Below are 25,086 nucleotides of genomic sequence, written 5' to 3'. Positions count from 1 at the left end.
TTTTTTCCAGTTCTCTGGAACAATGCCTAATGCCAGAGAGTTGTTAATCAGTTGGGTAAAGGGCGGCGTGATAATGTCGGCGACCAGTTTTAATTTGCTCAGAGGAGCAGGATCCGATGGGGCCCCACTTTTCACGGATTGTAGGGTAGTCAGAAACAGTTCAGTAGTGACCACGGAGAAAGCTTGGAGGCGTGGAGTTTCTACACCCGGAGAAGAAGTGGTGCTGGGGGGTTGGGAGGGGGTGGGGGGTGGGAGGGATTTCAAGATATTACTGATTTTTGTAGCGAAAAATTCCGCTATTTGATTGCATCTAGTACCAGATAGGTCTGGTACAGAAACCGGGTCAGGGGTTTTTGTAAGGAGGCGCACAATGCGATAAGTTTCTTTAGAGGAATTTGAGGCTGTCTGTATTGCTTTCTCAAAGAAGTTTATCTGTGCATTTTTTATACAGGATTTGTAATGTTTTATAGCTGATCTGTATGCGTTTTTGCTTTCGGTTGCCCAGTCCCGCCTCCAGAGGCGCTCAAGTTTTTTGCACTGCTTCCTAAGCAGTTGTAGATCTTGGGTGAACCATGGAGATTTAAGGCTTCTCCTCTTACTGGGAAGGGGTTTGACGGGAAGGATAGTATCCAAAGATTGATCTATCCAGTCGCGTAGTTGCACGTCTGCCTGGGATGGGTCGGAGTCCAACGCTGGCAGGGTCGGAGCAAGTGTTTGAGCCCATACAGCTTTATCCAGTTTCTGCCAAGGACGAGATGGTGCTTGCCCCGGGGGAATCTCAGGTATTTCTGCCGATAACTTGAGGTTAAAGGGTATAAGGAAATGATCTGACCAAGGGATGGGGGTAGGGGTATTCACTACTAGCCTCGGAAGGTTTGTGAATATGGGGTCTAACATATGGCCCAAGGTGTGGGTTGCATGGCTGCTTTTTAAGATGAGACAAAGGGAGGCTAGATCGTTTTTGAGATCGACAGCTATTTTGTTGTTTAGATCGTCGAAGTGAAGGTTGAGATCTCCCAGGACCGTAAAGTTGGGAGTTAGGCAGGCCAGAGAGGTGATAGTTTCCACTAGGGAATCACAGAAGAGTCGTTGATGTCCTGGGGGGCGGTAGACTAAGATCCCTGAGAGGGTTGTATCTGGTGGTAAGTGAATGGAGAAGTGGACGTTTTCACAGTCCTGGATTGGGCTGTCCTTGAGAATGCAGGACAGGTGATCATGGTAAATGATAGCTATCCCTCCTCCGGTACCAGAGGGTCTGTCCTGATGTTTTATAAGGTAGCCTGGGGGGAGTGCTTGGCTAATATCTGGGTCCAAGTTGACATTAAGCCACGTTTCAGTGAGGAAGAGAACCTCAATCTCTAAAGACTGTAAAAGCATGTTGATTTCCACTTGGTGTTTTGGGAGGGATCTACAGTTCAATAAGGCCATACTAATCCTGCGAGGTTTCAGAGAGAGACGTGGGGAGAGTTTGTATGGGCAGTGTACACAGCGGAACTGTCCTTCTTTTAATGGTAGAGTACTCTGACAGGGAGCCGTTGCACCTCTTAAATTGAGGAGAGTTTCCCGGGTGTACCTCCGAGGGGATGGAGCAAGAGCAGGGGTCCTGGGCTCTAGGCTCGGTCTGGCGCGGACGGGCGCAGACGGGCTTGCCTTAGGCGGGCCTTCGGCGCGCAAACGGCGCTCCCGCTGCGCTCGTCCACTGCGCTTCCTATGGATGCACATATTTTATGCCAGAGGGAGGGGAGGAGAGGGCGTGGCCTAAAAAGGGGCGTGGCCTCTCTCGTGGCCGGTCATGGCGTCAGGGGGAGTGTTGCGGGAGGCTGCGCGGCAGCGCTGTGATCCGCTGTGCTCTGCCTGTCCCAAGTGAGCGAGTGCTCTGCAAGTGATCTCCCTAGCTGGTGAGTTAAAAATACAAGTATTTTGTGACAATCAAGTTTTAAAACAGTTTCAATCAAGTTTTAAAAACAGAGTAAAATGAGCGAGAAAAGCTCCCGGCTTCCGCCTCAGGAGATAGGAGTATCTGTTTGCGAAAACATTTAGATGAGTCTTGTTCTTTATTTTGATAAAGTGTAATCCTTCCTCTTCTGGTGCTTCTAATTCTATTTGTCTCAGTTTCAGGCTAAGCGGTTTGTCCAATGTGTCTACTCTTTGTGGTGTAATTCTAGTGTGTGATTCTACAGTGTCATCAGGTAGATTATTATTTGGGTATAGACTCGGGTTTTTACTCATCATAGAAGGGATAGTTATTGTTAGTCCTATCCAAAGTATCAGTACTATTGCTACACTACATAAACATACTTGGCAGCATGTTTTACAACAACTTCGTCTCGGTCTCCCATTCTCAGAAGAGTCAGACATTTTGGCGCAGAAGAAACTTCAACCCCCTAGTAACTCTGTACAGCTTGCTTACTCGAGTAACTTTTCAAGTTGGGTTTGCTTCTTCACTGGTCTGTTCAGCAATCAATTCTTCGTCACTTTCAGTACTTTCGTCACTTATTTCCAAATTCTCAAATTCTTCCAGTACAAAGTAAGTCCATTCAGGGCTTGAATACTTGTTATTCAGCTTTTTTATGCGAGGACTTCTTCTTTTTGGCTTTGTCACCACTGGGTCAGTTTGACTCGAGACCTCATTTATCTGTTCAGGCTCATCGGTTATCGTCTTCAGACGCAATCTCAGCCTTTTCACAAATCTAGGTACTGAGTCCCCTTTATTTACTCTTTTGACTGGCACTGTCTCTTGGCCTTCTTCAAACACCCTTTTGTTGTTGTAAGCTTTTATTCGATAAACAAGTATCTTGAAAGCAATTTACATACAATAAAAACATTCCAAGACATCCAGCTAGTCAATGCATACATCATAAAAAGTTAAGAACCGGGTGTACTCCCGAATAAATTAATTAAGAGAACAATTAAACAGAAATTGACAGCCTCTTGGAACGAATCAGCCAAGATTGTTTTAAAAATTTTGAGACGCCACAAACAATAACAGGGGAGGTATCTGTTATTAAAATGCGAAGGGCAACCAGGTGGCTGCGTGTTCCCATGTTGGACAAAAGGGGCTTGAGCCAGTATTTCCTTGGTCTTAGGTAATCCGGGCACTCAAACAAAATATGAGCCACCGTTTCTGGTCTTGTATGACAGTGAGCACAAAACGGGGACAGAGGAGCGCCAGATTTCCATTTTGATGTGAAAACACCAATTGGGAGAGTTCCCACTCTAAATTTAAAATACAGTGCCCTATCTGCTGGGAGGGTGATAAAATCAAAATAGGATTCGTATCTTGTCATATCCTTTAGGAGCAAAAAAGATCTCGTGGAATTACAGTGGGAAGAGTTCATAATTAGCTGACCTGCAGCCCAATCCCAGTAGAGTTTCTTCAAGGCATCTTTTGGTGGTGACGTTTTTGCGCTCCAATGTTCCCCAAGGCTAAGGTCATGTAATAGTTTCTTGGTGTCCCTCAGCCATTTGATTTTGGCCCAGCCAGCCATATTCATTATCTCAATTAATCCATTTGCATAAGATTTCAGTTCCTCCACCCTCCAGATCCGGGACCACAGTAAGAGCGGGCGTAAACGTGCTTGATTTTTAATGCTCTTACAGCCCGTATCTAGTAGTACGGGAACTGTTGGTGTACTTGAGGGCAGACAAAGAAGGTCCTTCAAAAACCTATTCTCAGATTTTTCCAAAGAGTCCAGGTTTTCATGTCCCCATAGCTCCGCCCCGTATAGGGCCGCCGAGACACCTTTTGCTTTATAGATTTCGAGGACTGGCGCTATTCTGTGTCTGGGTGACTCCCGAAATTCTCTCAACAGAGCGCCGCCCACTCTCTTGTGGCTTAGGAGCATTTTATCTATATGCATGGACCAGCTCATGCTATCTGTTAAACGGAGGCCCAGATAATCAAATTGAGAAACTCTCTCCAGAGGTATGGAGTTGAGAACAGGAGGGCTTCCGAGCTTCCTCGGGGGATGTAGAATTAAGAACTTTGTTTTGTCTACATTGATGACAAGACCTCGAGCGTCGCAGAAGTTCTGCAAGCGGTTGAGTAGTTTCTGGAGACCTTGGGGGTTTTTCGAGATTAACAGAGTGTCGTCCGCAAAAAGCAGAGTCGGCACTCGTACACCCCCCAAACAAGGGGCGTCAGCCGGTTCCTTCTGAAGATGATCAACCACCCCATTAACGTACAACGAAAACAGGGTGGGGGCCAACACACAACCTTGCCTCACACCCTTTAACACTGGGATCTTCTCTGTTGTCTCACCATTACTCCCCCACCGTACCTGGGCAAACTTTCCTTCATGCAGCTTAATAAGCAGGGATAACATATAGGGAGGCATCCCCATGTTATATAGAACCTCCCACAACCGTCCCCGTGGTACTAGGTCAAAAGCAGTCTTCAAGTCAATGAAGGCCAAATAAAGACTGCCCTTGCCCAGCACCACCACCTTCCAATTGATAAGGGCCAACCTAAACGCCTGCTCCACGGTTCCTGTTCCTGTGCGAAACCCCGCTTGGTAATCGGAGAGTATTCTATTTTCATTAATCCAATGCAGAATGCGCCCCAGGAGCACCTTTCCCGCTACTTTCTGTGAGGAGTCAAGGAGACTAATAGGTCTGTAGTTCCCAGGGCTATTCCTGCAGCCTTTTTTAAAAATGGGGACTACCACTGCCCCTTTCCAAGAATCGGGGACTGGCTCACCCTTCATAATATCGTTAAGTACTGCCGATATTATTTTCCCCCACTCCGTTGGATAAGCCTTCAACAAGTCTCCAGGTAAACCATCCGGTCCTGCCGCCTTCCGGGGTGCCACTCACTGGATGACATTCTCAACCTCCTGAGGGGTAAACAGATCTAGATTAGCTAACTCAAAGGAAGGTGATAGGGGAATAGTTTCAAACGGAACCCCTTCTCCAAGAGCATAAAGTGCCCCAAAATGATTGGCCCAACTTTGGGAGGGGATATTACAAGTCCTTAGGGTGTCGTCAGGCTTACTACGCTTCCCCACGAGTAGCCAGAAACCTCTTGGGTCTTTGTTTCTACTGGCCACTAGCAGGTCCTCCCAAAATTTTTCCTCCCATTCCCTCTTTGCAACAGAGATTGACCTTGAGTACAATCTCCTTGCCTCTTTCACTCTAGATGGGGAATTAGATTTTACTGCTTCTACCAACCTTGTTTTTAACACTCTACATGTATGGGTATACCATCCCTTTACTTGGGTTTGCTTAGATTTTCCCTCCCGGCCACTTGGTGGGACAGTAAATAAACTTGTTAGAGTCTCTGTCAAAATTCGAAACTCCCCACAGGCTGTACCCACTCCCCCCAGCGATGCATCTAAACTTTGTTGCGCTTTAGATAGGACAAGCATTATCTGTTCAACACTCTTCTTAGAGAGTGAAAGTTTTTCCCACTTTAGTCGCCTCCCGCAGGGGGCAACTTGCGATTCGCCGAGTCCCACCAGACAAGCGGTGGGTGTACCCTTCCTTCCTGATGTCCACCAACACCCCAATGTGAGAGAGAGTAGATTGTGGTCACTCTCTATGGTGGGAACCACGACCATATCTTTTAGTTCTCTCCATAAGCCCACATCGAGCATGATATAATCAATACGCGATGTGTGGTTTGGTCTATTATATGTGTGAGCCCCCTCCTTGTCTGATTTGGTCCTGCCATTCACCGCCCGTAGCTCGAATTCAATAGAAAGGGAGTATACTTGGAGGGCCACCTGCGACCACCTTCTGATTGGTTGTATCTCTAGGCCTGGAATCCCTCTAGCACTATCAAGCTCTTCCTGGTGCAAGGAGACATCCGAGCCCAATGGCTCGAATGTACAGTTAATGTCACCTGCAACCATAGTGCAAGATTTATGGGGAGTTGTTTTTAGAAGACCCTCCAGTATTTTAATAGTTGGTGAGTGGCTACCCCCTTTGGTACTGCGTGCATAAATATTAAAAATATTCAGCACGGCTCGATTCCGGGAGTCTTTTAAGACGATTTCTAAGACTTATAGGTAACTGTTTTCTATTGAGCGCACAGCTGAGTAAAGGATAATAATGCAAAGTAACAATGGTGCTCCAAATGATGGCTAATCGGTTACCACGATTAGATCAAAAAGCTCAGGAAGAGCTCAACATAGACACTGTAATCATTGAGCACTCAAAAGTCCAGAATTAGTGTTCCATTTGTTAGTATCTTGATTCTTGTCACAATTAAATCTTCATTGAAACAATCCTCGTGTTAATTTCAACAAACAGCAGCCAACGCACGTTTCGTCTGGTCAGATCTGACCTACGACTTCATCAGGGCTGCAACCCAAACAAATTATAATAATAGTAAGTAAACCAATTATGTGTCTAGGTATGACATATTCACAATCATTTAAAAAGAAGGGGTTTAATTAACTATTGTAGTTGTGTCTAAAATATGATTATTATATAAGGTAGTTTGCTCACCACCAAGTTTATAAGCTGAAAGCACCACGTGTGTATAATTTTAAATAAATAGATAAATGGAGGGTTCCTCTTATTGTAGTTCAGGATAAAGAGTAAAAGAAAGAGAACGTGAAATAGTAGTCACATTTCCAGTCTGGCGAAATGGCTAGACAGCGAGGCTACATACCTATGCCTATCCTCATCAGTAACTTCAAATAATCCACTCCTTTAGTATAGTGCAGTCTTTCTTATTAGCGTATCTGAAAAATCAGACATACGTTTACTCTCTAATAATTAGTATTACAATACTTATTACCTTGCTATGATCAACTCAGAATAGTCAGGACATTCTTACCTTATCATATAAGAGTAACGTCCAATATTTAAAACGAAATAATTAATGGTATCCAAATATAGGTTTCGTTAATATTATCATCTTCGTGTTCAGTGTCTGTTTCTGTAAAATAATTATTTATAGACCGTTATTTGGGATCTCTAATGGTCACTACCTTTAAAGAAACACTCCGGTTGCCTACAGTTTTTAGACGTCCTTACCTCTGAGAGTTTAGAGATAGTCCTCAGATTCTCGCCGGTAAGTAGCTCAATACAATTTTCACGAGTGTCTGTAAATAAATAAATAAAGAGCAAGTTGTCTAGTGTATGCTCTGTAGTAATTATAGCCGAAAGTCACGTTCTAATGTTGCTGGCATCTGTATGCCGGTGAAACACTCACCGGTTATGGAGTATGTGTGCACCTCGGATCGCGTCTCGCCGTGTCAGCGTCCTACTCAGGCGCCATCTTGATTAGTCTCATTTATAGCAGTAGAAGGTTTTTGAGCGCCATTTTGGTAAAGTTATTAATGCGTCGTTTACTGAGCTTGAATCTACTATAGTTATACTATTTATATCAGTATTGTGTACTGAATATATCTATATTCTCACATTGTAGAGATATTGCTATCACTAATGGGATTATTACGTATTTTTGAAACGAAAAAGTTTTCGGCGAGAAAATCAATATATATTAGTGAGATAATCCTATTATTACCAGAACATGTAGTAAATTTAATACCCGCTCGTTCTTCAATAAATTGCTAGAGCTAATCTTCTATTAGTGTAATTTGGACTTCTACTCGAATTTTCAGTAGTGTTATCAGTCGCCATCTTGGAATGGTCTCATATTCATGTATTATTAGTCCTGACTCGAAATGAAATATTTAATGCTCGTTGTATCACTCGCTATTCTGCAGCATATCCATATCCTAATATTTAATTTATCTATCAGTGAGTGATGGCAACAGCATTTCACTCCGCGTCCCACCATAGCGCCAGCCTGATGTAATGGTCTACAGAGATACCAGAAATATGCATTGAAGGTAAAGTAAACAGTTGCAAAATACAATACTTATTCCCAATAAGTTCAATGTAAATATATAACGGCTTGAATATGTATCCAGAATATCATATTACAGTTCATAACAAGTTTAGAGAGAAAATGAAATTCAAATCGAATACAGGAAAGACACGGAAAATTACATATCTCAGCTACAATTTCTCATATTCAATTTGTACTAATATTTACAACTCAAATTGAATTTAAATTGACAGTAATACCCATGTTCGCATAAGGTCATGCAGTTATACAGTATATCATTTCTCTGATTACTATTTATAATATAGTTCAAAATTATGATTACTAGGGTACAAACATCAAAAGTTACTGCATCTTATCATATTAAAACACTGGAGATACCATATGCAAGCCTAACATGGTATACTGAATGACTGGAGTCATCGTGCTTGATTCGGCTAGTAAGATTCATTTACCTAAAAAATATTCATATTCATGATCCACATTTAACCCCATTTCTACTGCTTTTAGTTTCATAAGCCAGGTAACTTCCAACCTTCTGAGTCTCAGTATTCTATTGCCACCTCTCGGGTCTGTGTCTAGGTGGTCAATACCATGATAGGTAAATGTGTGTTTCTTCCTATCTTGGTGGTGCCTAATTAGATGTGCTGCGGTTGGGTACCTTGTGTCACCTTGTACAATGGCTCTAAAATGTTCTGCCATTCTATCCCTAAGTTTTCTCTTTGTGCTGCCAATGTAGATCTTACCACAGCTACACGCAATAGCATAAACCACAAAAGTTGTGTCGCAATTAATGAAAGATTCAATAGTAAACTCCCCCGTACCATTGTAGTTGAAGCTCAATACTTTTTTCTTTGCCCATCTACATGAAGAGCATCTACCACATTTGTAGAAACCTTTAAATTTAGACAACCAGTCCTTGTTTACAGGTTTGGTCGGGTAGCTGGGACTAAGTAGATTAGAGAGAGTTAAACCTTTCCTAAAAGTAAGGGAAGGGTAATGGGTAACAAAAGGGGAAATGTCCTGATCAAGTTTAAGTAGATTCCAATGTCTGTTCAAAATGGAGTACAATTTATTACTTTCTATACTGTAATTAGTAATCATTCGAACCTTAGTGTCACCATCATTATCCAAGTTCTTAGGTTTATCCTTAAGAGTATTTGTGCGTCTCAGTTTCTTTGCTCTGTTAAGGGCTGTGTCTATAGTTTTCTTATCATATCCTCTCTTTTCAAATCTCATGGATATATCTGACAAATTTTCATGAAAGTCATGATTTAGGGAGCAATTTCGTCTGGCTCTCACCATCTCCCCATACGGAATAGATTTTATCTGATTCTTTGGGTGACAGCTTCTAGCATGCAATACTGAGTTGCAGCTTGTCGGTTTTCTGTACATTCTACTGTTGAGTTTGCCTGCTTGCACGAATAGCTCCACATCAAGAAATGTAATCATGTTATAATCATACTGCGTTGTAAACCGTAGATTATATACATTGTCATTAAGGTAGTCAAAAAAACCATGTAATTGTTCTACCGATCCTGTCCAGATAAGCAGACAGTCGTCGATGAAACGACCCCAGTAGTGGATATACTGAATCCATTCCTTGTTACTGGGTCCCCAAATTCGCTCCGCCTCGTACCAGCCCATAAAAAGGTTGGCAAATGACGGAGCAAATTTGGCTCCCATCGCTGTCCCAAGCTCTTGGCGGTACCACACACCATCAAACAGAAACACATTATTTTTCAACACAAGTTCTGTCATTTGTAACAACATTTGTGAATGGTCATAAAATTCAGCAGCTCGTTTGCTAAGGAAAAAGTCAAGAGCATTGATTCCTAGAGTATGATCTATGTTGGAATAAAGGGAGACTACATCAAGTGTAGCTAAAATCATCCCTTCTTCCCAAGTGATGTCATTCAATATATTAAGTATATATTTTGTATCCAGAACAAAAGATGGTAAGTTATGTACAAAATCCCTGAGGAAAGTATCAATGTATTCGGACAGGTGTTCAGTAGGTCCACCTATGCCCGAGACTATTGGTCTTCCTGGGGGTTTGTCTCGGCACTTGTGGACCTTTGGCAAGGTATACAGACACGGTGATCTTGGAAATGTAACTTGTAAGTAAAGGTATTCGTCATGGTTGATCAGTGATAGATCATACCATTCCCTCACTTTAGTGTTTACAGTTTCTACTAAAGTCTTCATTGGATTAGATTCTAATCTTGTATAGTAGCGTTTGTCATTAAGTTGTAATAAAACTTCACTTTTATAGTCAGTACTATTTTGTAGTACCAGATTTTAAGATGATGTTTTGAATGTCAGGGCAACCTGTTTGACACTCCACTATCCTACAGTTTAAAGTCGCTGACACCCAGATTAAAAGACCACCCAAAGGTCGACCTTTCTTAGAAGACGAGCATATGGCCGGGACAGAGCTGGTTGCATAACCTGCTCTGTGCACAGGAACCACGCTCCAGGTTTCCTGGAAGATGCATATAGCGTATTCCTCTACCAAGGCATTCCAATCTGGGAGTTGTAACTTCCTAGTAATTCCAGCCACATTCCAGCTGGCGACCCTGAAATCAGTGTCCACTACAGGCGCAGCACCACTGCTCACAGGAGCAGGACAGGGGGGCAAGCCCACCGGAGGACCGTCAGCTCCCAGATAGGGACTGGAGGTTTGGGGCGTACTAACTCCCACTATGTCATTTGATAGTAGCGGTAGTTCCTCCAAGGAAGAGGAAATGGGCGTCTGTTTTGGATCAATAGTTACACTATAGTTACACTATACACTTCATCCCCTAACAGCCCCTCAACTACCTCAGGTCAACACCCCCCCAGATTCCAATTGGGAGTGATCCAACCGACCTGAGGGTGTGACAAAGGTTCCGCTGGCCAGCATATACCCATACTTTGAAAAAGAGGATTAACAGTCACACCCAGTTTTTGTGAATTAGACACAGGCCTGGGGTAAAAATAGGACAAATCCACTGCTTGTACACCCTCGCTAGCTCCCTCTTGGCCCCGCGCACAGATTAAACCTGCCACCCTAGGGTCCTGGAAGTTGACAATAATGCAGTCCCCCTCCAGATGCTTCTTACCTTGACCCACCCAATTTACTCTACGGACGGCTAATATCAGCCCGTCCACACCGGGGGGTAGTGTTTTTTTTTATATTAACCAATGAATGCACTTGTTTTTTAACATCTGGTGCGTTTCTATCTGGTTTTCCTTCAATGGGGGAACTTTTATCAAGACAGCCACATAGGGATGGCAGTCCGGGGGAAGGTTTGCCGAGTGCCTCCTTTGTGGCTGCCTCTGTGAACCAACTACAGGTGGCGCAAGGGTTGTCTTGTTCTTGTCGGGGATAAGTGTAGGGCTGGGACTACTGCCCTTTACTTTCTGTGCCCCCTCCACTGTTGGGTTGGCCTTAGGCGGATCCACCATATCTACTACCTTAGGTTGGGGAAGTTTTTGGGGCTGGGTTTTAGGAAGAACGGGGAGTTTTTGCTTAGGTTTAGAGTAACATCCTGCTGAGGGTACAGAAGAAACTGGGGTTAAGGAATGGGCTGTTTTCCCCCCCACTGGGAGTACAATAGATGGAGCCTGCGTCTGGCCCTGGACTACAGGGATTGATTTCCCTACCTCCCCCACCGTGTTATTCTCGCTCACTCGAGTCTGCAATTTAATCAAATTTTTAAGCGAGCAAAAGTTATCGAGTGTTGTTTGTTCTAGCTTGTCCAATCTTGTGCCCAATCCTTCAACTATACTAAGCAGGGGGGCTAAAAGGCTAGTGAGCTTATTAGTAATAGTGTCGGAGTAATCAGGGACAGCCGTGCTCAACACATTACTATTATAGATTGGCAAGCTGCACCCCTCTTCTAAACTTTTGCTTGGCAAATTCCCCTCAGTTGGTACTTCCTCAATGGTAGGGGTTGAAAGGGAATGTGTTCTTACCCCCAGTCTTCTGTGATCTTGCTTCTTAGAGCGTTTGGAAAGGGTGAAATACTTCCCCTTCCGACGGCAGCCACCCCTCTTCCCCTTATCGTGTGTGGGCAACACCAATGTTCTAGCGGACTCGACTGCTTCATCCACGATGTCCTGGTTAGTTGGTGAAGGGATCACGCTGGGCATTGAAGGCTGTGTTCCATTTAGGGGCGAAGCCCCGGGCTCCTCAAAAACCTCCACAACCTCACGGTCCTCCTGCCCCGGCAGTAACGCTGCCAGTTTCTCCAGCCTGTCAACAGTGTCCCCTATTATTGAGATCCGAGTCTTCTGGAGATTGCCCGTTGTAGGGAGACATTGAACATTATTTGGAGACGGAGACATTGCCAAAGCCACAGCCCCTAGGGAAGAACGCCTAGCCGGAAGATATACATCAGAAAGGCGTTTTTCAGACATCACTATTTCTTTTTCAATTACCGCCGCTACTCTGGTAATAAAACGGTCCATGGAGCCGATCACAGTCGGCGCGGTAGGAGCAGCACCACCTCCCTCGTTCCTCAGAGACTTCCCTGACCTCGTAGACATTGCAGGGTTGTTTACCTCCGGTCAAAACTCAAAGAACGCACACACAGTACGCTGGCAGAAAGGGACGTGGCCCAGCCCAGCCTTAACAGCCCCTGACTGCCACAGACTGCCCGCCCTTTGCCCGGGCTTCGCTCGGCGTCCCGCTGTGCGACAAGGATCCAGTTAAATAGTGGGCATTGTGGGCGGGGGGCGTGTCTCGCTGGGGGCGCGGCCGTGCGCACCTGAGCGTCGCAGGGACTCCTGGTCTTTCGAGTCCCTGCTTGTGCACGCCTTCCTCCTTACCGCCTCCTCAATCAGCAGACAGCCTTTCAGCCTGGCCCCTCGCTGCACAACGGGTGACAGGAGCAGCGGTATCTGGAAAGATAAGGGCAGCCGGTCAGCTCGGGGGTCGTGGGTCCTTCTCCTCTCCTCTCCCGGGTGGCAAACAACAGATGAGGCGTCCCACAGGCAAGAGGAAACAAGTGCCTTTTAGTTCTTGGTTGGGCGGGGGCGTGTCTCGCTGGGGGCGCGGCCGTGCGCACCTGAGCGTCGCAGGGACTCCTGGTCTTTCGAGTCCCTGCTTGTGCACGCCTTCCTCCTTACCGCCTCCTCAATCAGCAGACAGCCTTTCAGCCTGGCCCCTCGCTGCACAACGGGTGACAGAAGCAGCGGTATCTGGAAAGATAAGGGCAGCCGGTCAGCTCGGGGGTCCGTGGGTCCTTCTCCTCTCCTCTCCCGGGTGGCAAACAACAGATGAGGTGTCCCACAGGCAAGAGGAAACAAGTGCCTTTTAGTTCTTGGTTGGGCGGGGGGCGTGTCTCGCTGGGGGCGCGGCCGTGCGCACCTGAGCGTCGCAGGGACTCCTGGTCTTTCGAGTCCCTGCTTGTGCACGCCTTCCTCCTTACCGCCTCCTCAATCAGCAGACAGCCTTTCAGCCTGGCCCCTCGCTGCACAACGGGTGACAGGAGCAGCGGTATCTGGAAAGATAAGGGCAGCCGGTCAGCTCGGGGGTCCGTGGGTCCTTCTCCTCTCCTCTCCCGGGTGGCAAACAACAGATGAGGCGTCCCACAGGCAAGAGGAAACAAGTGCCTTTTAGTTCTTGGTTGGGCGGGGGGCGTGTCTCGCTGGGGGCGCGGCCGTGCGCACCTGAGCGTGGCAGGGACTCCTGGTCTTTCGAGTCCCTGCTTGTGCACGCCTTCCTCCTTACCGCCTCCTCAATCAGCAGACAGCCTTTCAGCCTGGCCCCTCGCTGCCCAACGGGTGACAGGAGCAGCGGTATCTGGAAAGATAAGGGCAGCCTGTCAGCTCGGGGGTCCGTGGGTCCTTCTCCTCTCCCGGGTGGCAAACAACAGATGAGGCGTCCCACAGGCAAGAGGAAACAAGTGCCTTTTAGTTCTTGGTTGGGCGGGGGGCGTGTCTCGCTGGGGGCGCGGCCGTGCGCACCTGAGCGTCGCAGGGACTCCTGGTCTTTCGAGTCCCTGCTTGTGCACGCCTTCCTCCTTACCGCCTCCTCAATCAGCAGACAGCCTTTCAGCCTGGCTCTCGCTGCACAACGGGTGACAGGAGCAGCGGTATCTGGAAAGATAAGGGCAGCCGGTCAGCTCGGGGGTCCGTGGGTCCTTCTCCTCTCCTCTCCCGGGTGGCAAACAACAGATGAGGCGGCCCACAGGCAAGAGGAAACAAGTGCCTTTTAGTTCTTGGTTGGGCGGGGGGCGTGTCTCGCTGGGGGCGCGGCCGTGCGCACCTGAGCGTCGCAGGGACTCCTGGTCTTTCGAGTCCCTGCTTGTGCACGCCTTCCTCCTTACCGCCTCCTCAATCAGCAGACAGCCTTTCAGCCTGGCCCCTCGCTGCACAACGGGTGACAGGAGCAGCGGTATCTGGAAAGATAAGGGCAGCAGGTCAGCTCGGGGGTCCGTGGGTCCTTCTCCTCTCCTCTCCCGGGTGGCAAACAACAGATGAGGCGTCCCTTTTGTTTTCATTCAGTTGTGGCACATTGGGATCAAGTTTGTCTTCAGTATTGCTCCCTAACTGACTAGGTCCAGGTCTTTCACCTGTTTCTTCTGCCTGGTCCCTAAACTGGCCTTGTTCAGGTATATGCTGTTTTTGGGTTTGATCTGTTTCGATTTCTTCTTCCTGAACACAATTGTCTAATCCTACCTGTTCCTGTTCAAGCTCTTTGAGCTCTTGATTTTCTTCCGCTTGAACTTCCGCCCTAGTTTCTATTTGTCCCTCCTCTGATGCAGGTGTTCTTGGAGGAGTGTCAATTACCTGCTCTTTCCCTACCTGTTCCTCCTCAGAATCAGATTTAACGTGAATTTCGATGATCTGAGTAGCTTCTTCTTCACCTGTCTCGTCCTCACTATCCCACTGTCTATCTAAATGGGCTTGACTTCTAGTTCGTATAGGGTCGATTGTCAGATCGATAAATGGGACCCACTCTTCCTGACTGGAGCTCGGTTGAACTTCTTCAGCTACTTCAGGACCGATGTCTTGGGTTCCTTCAGCTGCGCAACCTTCTGCCTCAGTTTCGGCAGGTTCAGTCACTTTCTTCGTATGGCTGGCATGGATCCAGCGAGGTACTCCTGCACACTTTACAGCTGTGGTGGTAACCAGGATCACTTGTCGTGGCTTTCCCCACCTTGGTTCGAGGCAACTTTTCCGAGTGTGCTTCTTTATTACAACCCAGTCACCTGGATTTAGGCCATGTGCTGGAGTCGTTGGCCTGGCGACGTCTTCTCCCCAACCTGGCGAGAGATAGAACGTACTTGGTCAGCCAGCTCTTTACAGTATTCCAGTACCAAATCATCAGATATACTTAATATTTTGTATACTGGTACCCATGCTTGCCGCATTGCTCTTACCATCAGGATTTCATGGGGACTCAAGCCCGTGTTCCGATCTGGAATACTTCTGAGTCCCATTAACACAAGAGGCAGAGCATCTGGCCATTCCAGTTGAGTGTATTCACACATCTTTCCCAACCTTGATTTGATTGTGCCATTTATCTGTTCTACCACTCCAGAAGCCTCTGGACGATATGCACAGTGCAGTGTTTGCGTGCTTTTGAATGCTTCACAGATTTGACTTATTATTTCATTCTGGAAATGACTTCCTCTGTCAGATTCAATTAAGACTGGGAAACCGTAACTAGGTATAAGTTCCCTGAGTAATAATTTTGCTACTGTGATGCTGTCATTTCTACGTGCAGGGAAAGCTTCCACCCATTTTGAAAACAGGCAGACAATGACGAGTAGGTATTTCATTCCTCGACAAGGGGGCAATTGAATGAAGTCGAGTTGTAATCTAATAAAAGTGCCTTCTGCCTTTCCAATTTTCCCTGGTAACACTATTGTTTTCTTTCCAGGGTTAAATTGTTGGCAGGTCAAACACCTCTGGCAGAGAGCCTCTGCTACGCTTCTGAATTTCGAATTGAACCATGTTTGGCGGAACATGGGAATCATCGCATCTCTACCCACATGTGTGTTTCCATGAATTAGCCTAGCCATAGGAGCAAGCATACAGTTTGGCAACACAGGCATATCATCAAGGTAAACAATGACACCATCTACATTTCTTCTTCTACAACCAAAATTTCTCCATCTTTGTTTTTCCTGTGTCTCTGCTGCTTCCTGTAAGTCTCTCACTTCCTCCCATGTATTCACTCCCTCTAGCATGAAAAGTTGGCAGCTGTTTCCGTTTCCCCCAACCTTTATATTGATTGAAATTTTGTACTTTGCACAATGTTGGGCTAACTGGTCAGCATATCGATTACCTGCTGTCACTTTGTTATCACCAGATTTGTGAGCAGCACACTTGACCACAGCCAATTCTTTTGGTAACTGGATTGATTCCAGTAAATCCTGCACGTATTTTCCATTTCTGATAGGGGTGCCTGAAGAAGTCAGGAACTCCCTTTGCATCCACAGCTGTCCAAAGTCATGCACAACCCCATAACCATACTGGCTATCAGTGTATATGGTTATTTTCAAATTTCTCCCAAATTTACAAGCTCTTGTCAATGCAATTAATTCGGCTACTTGTGCAGACTTGACTCCATATAAATAGGATGCTTCTACTGGGCGCTCTAGAGTGCACACGGAGTAGGCAGCGCTTAGGCCACCATCCTCATGTCTCATGCATGAGCCGTCTACAAACAGCTCATAATCTTCACTCTACAGGGGGTTCTCTCTGATGTCTGGGCGTGGTTTGGTACTGAATTCAGTCAAGTCAATGCAATAATGTGCAAATTCTTCCCTTACTTCTCCTGCAAATGAGCTAGGTAGTAAAGTAGCTGGATTCAAAATGTTACAACGTTTAAGGGTCACGTTTCCTGCACCTACAAGGATTCTCTCATACCTAGTCAGCCGACTAGGGGTGAGATACTGGGTCTTTGTTCTTGTCAGTAAAATTACAACAGAATGTGGAACATACACAGTTACTGGATGTCCCATAACAATGGACTCACTTTGTTCAAGACTCATTCATGTTGCAGCTACAGCTTTCAAACACCCAGGTAATCCAGCTGCCACTGGGTCCAATGTGGAAGAAAAAAATGACACTGGACGTCGAGTCAAACCATGAATTTGGGTCAGGACTGAAAGTGCACAATTGTCTCGTGTGTCACAGATCAGTGCAAAATCTTTTGAATAATCAGGCATTCCTAGCGCAGGAGCAGTACACAGACATTCTTGTAATTTTGTAAAAGCTGTCATACTTTAGTCATCCCACTCTACAGGGTCACTTGCTCCTTTTTTTGCCATTTTTATCATTGGTTTTGCTAGGACTGCAAATCCCACAATCCACTGTCTACAGTACCCTACTACTCCAAGGAACATTCTGATTTCCTTCTGAGTATTTGGCAATTCCATGTTTCGAATTATCCTGATTCTTTCTGTGGTGACTTTCCTGATACCTCTCTCTATCTGGTGCCCCAGATATTTTACTGATGTGGTACAGAATTGCAACTTTTCTGGTGATACTTTATGCCCCCCTTCACCTAAATGGTTCAGCAAGGCAATTGTGTCAGTTACACAGTCTCTACGACTTTTAGACGCCACCAAGAGGTCGTCTATGTATTGCACCAAAACTGATTTTCCGGGCAATATTAGGGTTTCAAGGCACTTTTTCAGAATCTGATTAAAAATTGAGGGGCTTTCTGTATACCCCTGAGGGACGCGATTCCAGAAGTAGACGTGACTGTCGAACTCAAATGAGAAAAGAAATTTGCTGTCTGGATGCAATGGAATCGAAAAGAATGCATGACATAAGTCAATGACGGTAAACCATCCTGCGTTCCATGGAATTTGGTATAGAATCACTGCAGGGTTTGGCACAACAGGACAACAAGGAACCACTATTTTGTTAACCTTGCGCAGGTCCTGTACTACCCTGTACTTACCACTAGGTTTCTTGATTCCAATTATGGGTGAATTACATGGGCTGCTCATTACTTCTTGTATGATTTTTGCTTCTAACAATCTTTTTATTTCAATGGCAACCCCTGCTTTTACTTCTGCACTCATTTTGTACTGTTTAACATTTGGGTATACTGCATTTTCTTTTATGGCTATCTTAATTGGGTCAACATTTTCCATTAATCCTACATCTTTTCCAGTAAAATCCCATACTTCTGGTTTCACTGTTTCTTGTAGCTCTTCAGGTAAGTCCTCTGTTGTCAGTCTTTTAATTTCTGAGTCGGGTCTTGCTAACATTAATTTGTAAATTCCATCTTCGTCTGGGGTCTGAATTTCTACGCCATTTGGTGTGCAAAAGATAGTACAATTCATTCTACACAACAAATCTCGTCCTAGCAGGTTTACAGGACTGGAATCACAGACAACGAATCTATGCATTTCCTTAAAATTCCCAATTTTAATCTCCATAGGTTTTGTAACTGGGGTACTAATTAGCTGATTAGAAACGCCCACTACTTGGATCGCTTTTCCCGAGAGGGGTAGGTTTGGAACGTCGGCTGTTCTCACAGTAGAACGGGTAGCACCAGTGTCCAACAGAAAGGTGACGTCATTTCCTTCAACCTTTCCTTCAATGTATGGCCTTGACTGGTCCACCGGCAAGGAGGCGCCAAGCACGCACTCCTCGTCCTCCCCCCTCAGGCACCGTCAGTAGGTGTCATCACAGAGAAACGTGTCGTTTAACAGAAATTGTGAAGTTGCTGCATTCTTATTCTCCCTTACTTCCCACACTTCGGTGTCTTCACCCTGTTGTGCTTTGCTCCTATAATTTTGTCTAGGTGCACGAGGCAACTGATTCTGCTTTACCTGTTGCTGGGTCTTTCGTGGTTTCTCATTCTGCGTCTGTGGATTTAAATCATTTATTTGCACGTTACCATTCTGTACACGTGGACACTTGTCTCTCCAGTGACCTATCTGTCCGCACCCGTGACAGGGGAACTTCTTTTTGGCCTCTTCTCTGGTCATTTTTACTCTGGTCTTTCCCCCACCCCCGGAGACTTGATTCTGATTACTGGTCAATTTATTTAGCTGCTGTTCCGCTAACTTTACCTGTGCCCACATGACCTTTTCCTTTAATGCTTTTCGTTTATCTGCCATCTCATCCTCGCAATATTTAGCATATTTCAGGACTTCATCAATTGGTTTAGACTGCCAGCAGATTTTATTGTCTTTGATCCACTGCGAAATCTCAGGCCTTAACCCTAGCACAAATCTATAAATGAAGTGAGTCATGTCCTTCATCTCGATGTTGTCCAGACCACTGTATGTTTTGAACCTCTGTAACAGTCGCTCATAATAGGAATGCACAGTTTCATCTCTATTCTGGGTAGTTCTATCTATTCGGGTCCAATCATTTCTTTTGCAGGCACCTTTCCTTTCAGGTGCAACATTACCTGGTTGTACTTCTTCATTACATCTGCTGAAGGTGCCCCTGTATTTGGGTCTCTCGGATATTCCTCACTAGGCCAATCAATAGCAATTTTACATTCTGTCCACAAATCTACGGGAACTACAATGTCAAAGAAACCATCTAAATCTTTCCAGAGACACTTCTGGACCTTCACAAATCTTTCTACCTGTCTGTACCAATCTACAGGTTTTTCTCGTTATTTCGGGAAGTCATTGGTAAAGGACACAATATCCTGTGGGGACCATGGAACATGCACATAATTTCCACCTGGCTCTTCTTGCATAGGATATAATTTCCCTGCCTTTTCAGCTTCTTTTAAGACATACTCAGAAGCCATCTGTTTTGATCTAATCTCCTCCTTTTTCTTTGCCGATCTGGCTTTCCATTTTTCTAATTCTCCCCATTTTTCCAACAAGTTTAACAATTCTCTGATCTGTACCTTTTTCCCTGACACATTCATGTTTTTCCAAATCTTTGTCTGAGAACTCTGCTCTGTAGGGTTTTTGCAACACTTTAGATTTACCAATGTCTATTACCATACTAGCCGCGGTGTCCATTAATTTCTCATGGAACACTCTGGTATTGCGGGTGATACTCTTGCAGATAAACAGCAATTCTTCCTCAGTAAAGGTATTCAGTCTGTCTAACCCCACATTTCCAGCCATCAGTTCTTCCAATTCTATTCTTAGTTTGTAAATATCTAATGGTTTCGACTGAGGGTTTTGTTTCTCTAATTCTCGACTCCATCTTTCAATTTCTTCAGGAGTCACTACTGTGGCACTTCTAGTACCAGAAGCTGATTCAATCTGGACTCCTCCTGAATTGAAAGGAGTGTTTTTTCTCCGTGAACTCCCTTCTGGTTCTCTTATCGGTAAATCCATCAAGGAAATCACAGATTCACATTCACTTGCCTGATCATCTACAATTAAGGGCTCTTTTCTCGGTTGTACTACAGATGGGGTAATCATAGGAGTCTTCAGGCTGTTCTGCTTATCCCCGTACAAAGGAACAACTGGTCCAATAGTCACTGGGATTGTCAAGGCTTCAGGACTTGTATTTAGTTGGGAGATTTTCTGAATTATTTCTGTTCTTTGTTTAGCTATGGCCTCCCGTTCTCTCTCTTGCAGTACTCTTTCCAGGCTTGTTTCATGCACTATTTGCGGAGTTAGGGTAGGAATATAATTCGGGGCAGTTGGATGTGTCATACTTGGTCCCTCACCATAGTTAGGTTTCAGGAATGGATTCCCTGTACTTAAAGGTCTCGGCTCCTCCTGATAAGGAGGTATTAGACAGGCGTCTCTTGCACTTACTGGTCTTGATCCTTCATTATAAGGAGGTGGATTCTTCATTAACAATTCCTCCAAATAATCATCGTCTGAATCCCCACTGGTCATCAAATGCTTTGTCTTTTCTGTACTTTTCCCTCCCAGGGGCTCCTCTACTGTTTTTACTGGGTACAGTCCTTCTATTATCATGTTCTGTCTCCACTGCTTCATTTTTTTCTCTTTTGCTTCTCCATGCATTTTCGGGTACCATTTACTTATTCCCTTGTCAATTCTAGGTCTATCTCGCTCGAAAAACCTCAATTTCCCATTCTTCTAAAGCCTCATATTGCGTTAGTCTGGGATGTAAATCATTCATTCGGGTTCCCAAATCGAACAGAATCCGGCTATTAAAAGTACCATCTAACGGAAATGCCAGAATTCCGTCATTTTTAGTATATTCCGCCCAATTTTCTAACCATACACAAGTATGATACCCTTTGTCAAATAACATGAATGACGCGGGAGTATTAGGTGGTGGAATAACTATTCCTTCTCTAGTTTTGATGGGTTTATCCTTCTTGAAATAATTTTTAACTTTGTCTACAAAAGTAATTTTTCTCTTGCTTCCGTACATATTATAAGGTCTGCCTTTTAGCATCTGTTCTTTAGCAAACCCTAAGTATTTCGGATCCGGTAAAAATTCTGGATACCACATATACTTCGCAACCCTAGATCGTGCATGAATACGTTCTTCTGTTTACTATGTTCTTCCAATGCTAACACTTCTTTCAATTTTTCTTTAACCAATCAACTCTGTGGTTGCAATCAATTTCGACCAATGATTTTGCGGCCTTTTCGTGAGACATGTTCCCACGCTTCGGCACTCACCCCTCCTTTGCAATTTCGCCTCAGCTACACGCCCGCTGTCTCAACCAATACCAGCGCAGCACTGAGTGACGTCAGCGCAGCTCTGCAACTGACTCCCTCCTTCACAAGGTAAGAAACACTTCAATTTCTACCTTTTAAAGTGCAAGTGCTCAGTTTAATTTACAACGAAAACACATTCGCCACTGTACTCGAGTGTCTAGGAAGAAAAGATTTGTTTCACTGCAAGTAAACCTTTTCTATTTACTTTTCAAATACTGCGAGTAGATCCCTTCTGCCTACTCTTCACACAAGCATTAGTGAACCTGCTACTCCTTCGACTCATCCACTTTGGGATATATACTAAGCCAAAAGGTTCACCAGTGAACTCCTTTGCTACCAATCAAGCTTAGACGAACCTGCTACTCCTTCTGTGTGACCCTTACTAGGTTATATCACAATAGAAGTTTTGTCAGCAAACTCTTTGCTACCATTTATTCAAACATTTATTCAGAAAACCCTAATTAGTGCTTCCAGTTCTGCCTAACCTGCACCAATTTTCCTCAAGCCAGTGACCTCACTTGCGACGTGGATTCTCCTCACCACCCACTATTCTGCTCCCGGTGATTCCAGGCAAACATATAACAATCACTAACCAGTTATTAGTACATTTATCAATATAGCAGCAAGAAAAACAATTTAAAACATTTCATAATTTCTCAAAGCAATAAAACAACAATTGTACATTCGATTGATTTAGCAGCAACATTTTCACAATTAGCAGCAAATAACCTATCTACCTATCTAACTAGTCCTACCTACCTTTAACTAGTCCCTAACCATCACCTCTGCTACCAAAAAATTACTGATGGAGCGCGCAGGTCACCCGACTATAATTTTATCATATACGTATTGGGCCCATAAATTCAATTCACCATATTTATTAATCGGGTAACCTTACACTCTACCACCAGTAACCCTGTTCCTTCCTATTGTATTTCCAATGTACCCGACTTACCAATCCACCGTTACGGGTACCTATGACCACAATGGATCAGGGAGCTAGCTGTAAAAGAAAGGCGGACACAAAAATACCAATCTCATTTATATTCTTTGCACTCATGTAATAACCACAGACTCGAAAAGTTTAAAAACCTTTATCTAGAATTCGTCAGTTTCAGAAAGCATAAGGTTCACAGCAAGTAAACTGTCAATAACTAAAATTATAAAGAGCACATATCCATATAAGACCAACCATTTAGGACTCTAAAGGAAAGTAAGAACAGGGAACATGCTAGTAAGAATTTTTCAGGAATTTAGACTAGACGTGGAGTGACTAAAGGACGGGGAAAAAATAAGGAACATGCTAGAATGTCACAGTGTGTATGTGTGTATATATATATATATATATATATATATATATATATATATATATATAAAGAACAGCAATGGTGGTTAGAGCTGGAGCGCTCTTCAGCGGGTGCATGCGTGGGTCCAACCACAGGACCGAAAATCTTTTTTATCCCAAAAAGTAAACGCCGCACTCAGGAACTGTGAATTACTGATTTATTAGGCAAACTCCACAGGCAGTCTGTCACACCGACGCGTTTCGGGCACACGCCCTTTCTCACGGTAGGTTGCACTACTTTTTCTTCTGTTTTTAAGGCTTTGCGATTCAAACCCCTCCCATAGAATTCTGGGATTGGTAGTTTATACATTTACATTGTCAAAGACACTTTTTGTGACAGCAATTGTGATTTAGTAATTATTTAACACAACACGTTTACCTGAAACAATTGCATAGCGATTTACAATTTTGCTCATTTGCAAATATGAATCATAGGTATAGTACTTTTTAAATCAAAACTTTTTTTGATGATTTATACATTGATGCAGTTGTTTGTCACCCGATATGCCAACCATTCTTATATGTGTTTGTATTGTGTCCACTTAGGGTATAGTACCTGATATTTTTTCGTGACACATGGCTATTCTCGTACCTGAACTTAATCATTTGCTCATTTATATTATGTTACATGATGTTCAACATTTTTAGTTTATGTTTCTAACAGTCACTTTTTTGAAATCAAGGCTATTCTTCAGTTTTGTGTTACAAATGTACAAAGAGTTCCTCGTCAAGGTTCATCCCTCTCGGGATCTTAGTTTTCATACGGATTATGTACTTTGATTCCATTTGGCGTAGTTTCAGTTTCCGATCACCCAATCTCTCATTTTGTTCAATATGATCTATTCCAAAAAAGCACATTTTCTTCCAATCCCCACCTTGACACTCGAGCAGATGTTTGGCTGTAGCATATGTCATATCTCTGTTCTTTACAGCTCTTATATGCTCAAGCATTCTCTTCTTCAGGGCACAAATTGTGCTTCCAATGTACATCTGTGTACAGTCACATTGAATGCTGTATACTACAAATTGAGTAGTACAAGTTATTTTTGTTTTGATTTCAATTACTCGTCCTTCTGGATCCCTGAAAGATTTTATATTTTTGCCAATTTTGCACGCTTTGCAATGTCCGCACTTGTTAAATCCATTTTGCTGCTTGTCAAGCCAGTTCATAGATTTTTTGTTTGGGTTTTCAAAATGACTTCTAACGAGCATATCCTGTAGCGAGGGTACCTTTCTGAATGTCAATTTTGGCTCATTTCCTAATATTTTTTTTAGGTCAGCATCTTGTTGTAAAAGTGGCCAGTATTTTTGGATACATCCTCGTATTTTGTGTGCCTCTTTGCTATAGTTTAGTATTAGTCTTGGTGTCTCGTGTATGCTTTTTGTCACTTTTGGTTGTTGCATTAAAATTTCTGACCTTGTTTTTTGCTTGATCTTTTCCAAGTTTTTGTTTAGATCTCTTTTCCTGTATCCTCTTGCTTCTAGTCTTGATATGCATTTGGCAATTTGTACATTGGCTTCCTCCTCTTTAGAACAATTTGTTCATCCTCACAAACTCTCCAAATGGTATATTCTTAATCACTGATTTCGGATGAAAACTTTCAGCATGTAAGATGCTATTAGTTGCAGTACTTTTTCTATACAGTGTGGTGTTAATTTCGCCATTTTCAATATACACTGTGATGTCCAGATAGTCAATCCTACTTTTGCTTGTATTGCATGTGAATGATAATCCAACATCATTGTTGTTTAGTTTGGCAAAGTATTGCATGAATTCTTTTTTGTTCCGTTCCATATAAGAAAAAGGTCGTCGATGTATCTAGACCAAAGCATTATTTTTTCCAGTTCTTTGTGATTGTTCTGTCCCCATGCTATCTCCTTCTCCCACCAACCCATGGTTAGATTCGCATACTTGGGGGAGAAGGAGACGCCCATTGCACATCCGCACATTTGTTGGTAGATGTTATGATTGAAGAGGAACACATTATTGGTAAGACAAGTCTTGATCAGAGTTAGTAGCATGGCTGAGTGTTCCAATTGTGATATGTTTCTTTGTTTCAGGAAGTAGGCACAAGCGTTTAATCCTATTGTATGTTCGATTGATGTGTATAAAGATACAACATCTATTGTTACTAGTAGGAAGGCAGGATTCCATGCGATGTTAGATAATATACGTAGGAAGTCCCTGGTGTCCTGTACATATGAGGCTAGGTTTTTCACAATTGGAGCTAGGTATTGATCGACATAGGCTGAAATATTCTCATAAATGGAGTCACAAGAGGACACTATTGGCCTACCCGATGGGTCGATAAGAGTTGTGTACCTTCAGAAGGAAGTAAATAGTTGACATGGTC

At 44.0% G+C, this 25,086-nt stretch overlaps 1 long non-coding RNA gene across 2 annotated transcripts in view; it reads left to right on the top strand.

The window, feature by feature from the left end:
• Positions 1 to 25,086, top strand: part of LOC144782251 (uncharacterized) — a 649,538-nt gene that overhangs the window by 6,416 nt on the left and 618,036 nt on the right. For both annotated transcript variants that reach the window (XR_013601131.1, XR_013601126.1), the window contains exon 2: positions 15,678 to 15,861. This is a non-coding gene — a long non-coding RNA (uncharacterized LOC144782251). The remainder of the gene's footprint in view (positions 1 to 15,677; positions 15,862 to 25,086) is intronic.

Source organism: Lissotriton helveticus, chromosome 1_1 (assembly GCF_964261635.1).
Source record: "Lissotriton helveticus chromosome 1_1, aLisHel1.1, whole genome shotgun sequence".
In the NCBI taxonomy this organism is placed as follows: domain Eukaryota; kingdom Metazoa; phylum Chordata; class Amphibia; order Caudata; family Salamandridae; genus Lissotriton; species Lissotriton helveticus.
The sequence above is the reverse complement of the archived record's forward strand: the minus strand, read 5'-3'. Positions and strand labels throughout refer to the sequence as shown.